Below are 6499 nucleotides of genomic sequence, written 5' to 3' on the forward strand. Positions count from 1 at the left end.
GTTTTAACCATTTGTAACCTTACACAACATTTGTTGTATTGCTAAAATGATATACCGCTATTTGCACCCAGTGACTCAGTCTACTACAGATTTTATTTAAATTATACAACTGAATTTGTGGCATAGAAAACGGCATATTAGATATTACAGTAAAGTTTCCTTTGTCTTTAACACATGTGTCTTATCCACACAAGAACGAAGAACAGGAGTCAAGAACACACAACGATGCACTAGGAATGTGATCGAGATCATTGACATGGATAATACTGTACGTGTTCGGTAGCTAATCATATTGAGTTTATTTATCATGGAGGCCAAAGAGTAACAGAGAAAATGCATGATTAGAGGAATTCACTGAACAATTAACTATTGCAATTTTAAAAGCTTAATAAATATATAATGAAGTGTTACATAAATTATTATTATTATTATTATTATTATTATTATTATTATTATTATTATTATTTATTTCTTAGCAGACACCCTTATCCAGGGCGACTTACAATTGTTACAAGATATCACATTATTTTTACATACAATTACCCATTTATACAGTTAGGTTTACATGTATGATAACTAACAACTACAAACACCAATGGCACTTGAAATGTATGTACTTATATACAGCCTTGTGACAGACAGCGAATGAATCAACAATCTCCCTCCCAATCTGTGAGGGCACTGTATAATCGGAGCAGTTTTGTGTAACTGTGTATATTTGTCTTTGCCAGACGGCTAATACGAAGCCAGGAGCTTCCGCTTCAAGCCAGCGATAAACCCGGACTGCACTGCACCTGTTTATAAACAAACACCACTGTTTAATCACCGCACCTGCACCTAGAGCACTCACTGTCCGGAGACGTGTCTGTATCTGTGTTTTGTATTATTATTTTGGGAATGCAACCCCTTGGTTTATACGCTGGCAATACCCATAGTTGAGTAGAGCCAGCATTATCATTTCAACGGTCAAGCTGACCACTAAAGAAAATAAAAGAACTTGAACCATGAACTTTGTGTTTGTCGTTGTCCGGAGCACCTGCATCACCCCTACACCTACACACTGCAGCCCACACGCTCACAAGCCTACACTTGTACATACTAATATACATACAAAAGTAGATGTCATCATAAGAAAATAAATTCCAACCAATATACATAGATGGCTTACGGTATTATTTTCTTTTTAACCAAGAAAAGATTGCAAAATGCACATTAAAAGAGTTGTATAAAGCTGTGGCAAAATATCCCCCGTATGAGGATAAATGACTAATGAGGTTTATTATTTTTATCCATGCCGTCTGATTTTTACCCACACGCCAGATAATCGTAAACCAGCATTTTATATGTGAAGTGTTCTAAATAAATGTTCATTCTGCATGACAAAATGCACAGTTTTAAATGAATTTTAGAAATTCTACACAAAATATTCCCATTATTTTTTATTTCCATTTGGCTGCTGCTCCCTGTACACTAGTAGTTTCCATAACAGCAAATTATACTTCCATTCATTTTTCTTGATTTCGTTAACATGCATTTTGATTACCGAATTCCCCTTATCAAGTAGTTGAGACAGCAAGTGATGTATGTGACCTGTGATAATTAAGCTTTTTAACGAGAAACACGTTCATTAACGGCCTCATCGACTCAATTTAAAAGCATTTTAATTAACACATTTCGTTTGAAAATCACTTATTACTATACCACGAGTTCGATACAATAACACTGTTTTTTAAAAAATAAAAATAAAAACATCAGCAGCAAAATCTGAATCGGTCAAAAACATTTTTTTATTTTCCAACAAAACATATTTCAACGTTATTTTAAGATGACTGTGAACAAGACAGTAATCAAGCATCCATCTGAATAAATCACGTATATAACAAGATGAATCAATTTAATTAATGACTCAATTTAGTTAATACTGAAACAGATTAATAGCATCAAATTGGTAACAAAAACGTATTCATCATAGGCATCAATTGCATTTCTAAATTCATGTTATCAGCAAGTACAAAAGTTAGTATGAAAACATTTCTATAAAAAAACATGTCTGCATCTCAAAACCTAGCACATTGTACAAGTACAAATGCAAATACATAAGTGAGAACATTCTATGAACACACTTAACAAATTAATATCCCAAAAGCATGTAATTTTACCAAATGTTTAGTATCACATCTGCCAGCAGAGCAATCACATGACCTTACCACTGACCTATTGCCCTGACCTATTGCCCTTGCCCTAGAGCCCTGCCTCCAGATAGACAATGTTAGCTCTGATTTGTGGATATGTGTTTTGATTGACAGTCCACCAATACTACCTTGCTATGGTTAATTTTTCTAATCCCAATAAATTAGACGGTGCCTATGTATTTTTTGACGTTTATTGAAGTGGGCTCAGAAAAATAAATTGACTCAAGGCTGGGCCCCCCAAAGGCAGGGCTGTATTCGATCCTTTGTACCCCCTCCCTGATGCCAGCCCTGCCTTAGCGACATATAATTTAGTATGTCCAATAATTTTGCCCCCATTTTTCTCCACAATGTAGAATGTATAATTATGTTCCATCACCGTAGCAACTGCTCAGGGGTACTGAAGGTCAGTAGACATCCTCCGATTCCACTGCCAAGCCAATTGTCTCTTTACACCCATGAGCACTACAGTGGATGTCAGCAAGCTACCAGTCCCTGGAGGAAAGCCCTGCTTTAATTATCATGGTGTTGTTATGGCAAAATGTCAACAGCAAACATTTTTACCATTTTTTTTTATAAATGTATAACCCCCCTGTGTTGGAGAAACTATAGTTTACAAAATTAACTGGGTTTTAGATTGAGTTAAGTTAGGTAGAAGATTTTGGCATTAATACTGATTGCTGGAAGGTAGATGTCAAGAAAGTTTTAGTGTACCCTAAATGTCGTGACAACTTGAAAGGTGATTGCACTGTATTCTGTGTTACACCTTTGGCTAAACATCCTTTCCCACAGTTTTTTTATTTATTTAAATTTAGTCGTTGCCAATTAGTTTTTTTTTATTATTTTCTCCCCAATTTGAAATGCCCAATTATTTTTTAGGCTTAGCTCACCGCTACCACCCCTGCGCTGACTCGGGAGGGGCGAAGACGAACACACGCTGTCCTCCGAAGCGTGTGCCGTCAGCCGCCCGCTTCTTTACACACTGCGAACTCACCGTGCAGCCGCCTCAGAGCTACAGCGTCGGACGACAACGCAGCTCTGGGCAGCTTACAGGCAAGTCCGCAGGCGCCCAGCCAGACTACAGGGGTCGCTGGTGCGCGGTGAGCCGAGGACACCCTGGCCGATCTAACCCTCCCTCCCCCCGGGCGACGCTCGGCCAATTGCCCGACGCCCCCTGGAAGCTCCCGTCCACGGTCGGCTGTGGAATAGCCTGGACTCGAACTCGCGACGTCCAGGCTATAGAGCGCATCCTGCACTCTAGCGAGTGCTTTTACTGGATGCGCCACTCGGGAGCCTCCCACAGTTTTAACTTCAATGGAAATAGGCAAAAGGCTTATTCCATCTTTCTTATTTCTTCCTCCCCTTTCAACTATAGTTGTAATGCCATGTGAGTGAAACATCTTAGGATGTTTTGAAGTTGCGTTAACTTAGAAAAGTGGGCCCCACACGGTCAATGATATTATTAGTTAATAGGTGGCATGCAAAACTTGCATCAGTATGAACTTGTCTTTTCTGATAGGTTAAGGAATAAGAGGTGCTGTCATAAGAGAAGCTTTATTAATCCCAACATTGTATTGTCTTGTTGATTCTATTATACCGTGTGCTTCAGGAAAACAGGGTACCCAGTTGCTGTACTGTATGTAATAAAATATCTTTGTTGAAATCTATAATCACAATAATTTTATACTCACAGATGCACGAAGGAAAAAAGAACATTAACAAATGTGTTGTTTTAATTGTTTGTTAAGTTCTACACAATACAGTAAACTAACTGCAAATGATGGAAGGGGCCTTCTTGAAAAAAAAATTTAAAAAAAAAACGATTTAGTGCTACTACCAAGAAATGCATAATACGCTCCACGTAATACGCACTACATAACTAGGTAGAAAAAATAAATCGGGAAGGAATTATTTTCTGCACTTTTTCCTTCTGTATATTTTTAAACTCAAGGATCAGTTAACAGATAGGCAGAGGGATTAACCATGTTTCAGTGTGGAGCTGCATGCATTTCTTTTATCAGACTTTGTACATCAGTTTGGCTTAAAAGCCACTTTCATAAAGGTCCTCTTAGAAAAGAAGCCCTTCCTTGTTTGTACAATTACTGAATTACCATGCAGCTCTGGATTCAGTGTTACTGCTGGTATACCATGCCTTTATTAGCCTGATTAGGAGCTGTGCTCTAGCTGTGTAATGCATCTCTGTGCTGGCTGAGGCATGGCTTATTAATAAACATTGATCACAAACTATTGCCTCAGACTTCCAAATGAATTGTACATCAAATGAAAGCCTCTCTGGTATAATTAGATTAGATTAGGCAGGCAGAAGCCTACTGTTCAAAATATATTTAGAATCTAGTTGGCTTTCATTGGCAAAATAATGTTGCTTTCAACCTGTTTTTATGAATAAAATTAAGCAAAAGTTTCACAAGTATCACATTGTATTTTATTCAGATGTCATACTTCTCTCTATGACGCACACATTATGGTAAACATCTGTTTGATTTTTAACATGATTTTTTTTCATAGCTATGACAATTTAATTTTTTAATGCTAAATTTAGGGATGCAGACAAAATTGAAAACACATTTACTATTTTTTTCTATTCAGAAGTAAGCAAATAAAAAAAAAATGATAACATGTCTATAACATTTGTTAACATAATTCTTTAAAAAATATAAATATGTAATGGATCACAAGAATTACACTAAATATATTGACACAAAGACACTTGAAATACTTGATTTGAATGGCAGTGCCTTTGGTGTGCATGTTAAAGTCAGTTTTCAAAGTAATTTATAGGATTTGTTATGCTGTTATGAATGCTGCATTGCTAATGTTAATGTTACACTGTACCAATATTAGTGGAATATACAGAATAGGTAGAGTAACAAAATACAAATAAATAAATAAATGACATGTGTACTTACACATAATTACAATGTTATTATGCATAGTTACAATGTAACCCTATCCTATCTCCAACTCTAACCCGTTTTGATACAATTGTGTACTTACTTATATCATGCAAAAAGATGTACATGTTAAGTGCATTGTATATATGCATTATAACATTGTAATTATGTGTAAGTACACATATATTTACTAAGTAACTACTATGTAAATACAAAGTAATTAGAGACACTTTATGAAAAGTGTTACCCACACTTTTTTGGTTATTTATGAAAGGCCCTTTTTAAAATGAAAACTATTTAAAATATTATCATACATATTATAGTGATTTATAGTAATTTCCATTTAAAAAAGAAAAAGATGAATGTGTGCGTATGGCAGTACTCTTTTATAACATATTTATAATATTTTTCAGAGAGTCCTGGTGGAACAAGTACACTGCACCAAGCTAAAGTAATTTATCACAACCAACATTGATATCCTCCAAATCATTTCCAAAGCATGAATTACTAAGCAGGTTACAGCTTGCTCACTTGTTTTGATCCCCGTGTGGCTCACCTGGTAAAGGCATGGCTGTGTGGTGTGCATGGTGATTCACACAGTCAGGGGAGAGCAGGTTTGCGTCCTGGCTGTGCCATGTTGCTGGTCTTCACTGGGGATTCCACAGGGAACATTGCATTGGCTCCGGCACTCCTGTGGTTTCGGAAGGCAAATCTGGCAGGGACTGTTTCACATGGCGTTCAGCAGTACTAGCCTGGCACCCAGTGAGTTCAATCTGACACCTGCAGGGCTGGCCTGTGTCCTCCAGGGGCAACATCCGCTGCTGAGCTCCTGGGTGTAAAGAGGTCATTGGCTTGGTCGTGGCATCGCTGGACACTCACTGACTTTTACTTCTCCTGAGCTGTTTTGGGGATTGCACAGGTGAAGTGACATTCTAAATACAGTAAAACAGAGGTAAAGTACTGTTCTGTGCATTATTGATTACAAAAAAAATACATTTCAACATAAACTAACATCAGCCATGACATACAATGTTCCACAAAAAAATCTAAATAAATGAAATGTCTGAGCACTTACATTTGGGTATTATTTCCATGTAAATGGAGGCACAAAGGTTTCCGGCCTCAGGCCATTCCAGTGTTGCTGTCTGAGCTGATTTGTTGACAAGAAGAAAACAAAATCACCAACACCTAGGTGATGCAAATTCTCAGCGTCAGTGAATTCAGATCAGATCACGATGTGACTCAGACAATGCAGTCTTGCCCTTGAGTTCATAAACAGGATGGCCATTTATTTATTTTTTTAAATTATTTTTTTAAAGCCACGTGTACACGTGAAACATAAACCCAGACTGTACAACTCTATCAGTTTGTTTTAATATCAAACTGGGGCTGCAGTCG

Source organism: Acipenser ruthenus, chromosome 18 (genome assembly GCF_902713425.1).
Source record: "Acipenser ruthenus chromosome 18, fAciRut3.2 maternal haplotype, whole genome shotgun sequence".
Taxonomy (NCBI): Eukaryota; Metazoa; Chordata; class Actinopteri; order Acipenseriformes; family Acipenseridae; genus Acipenser; species Acipenser ruthenus.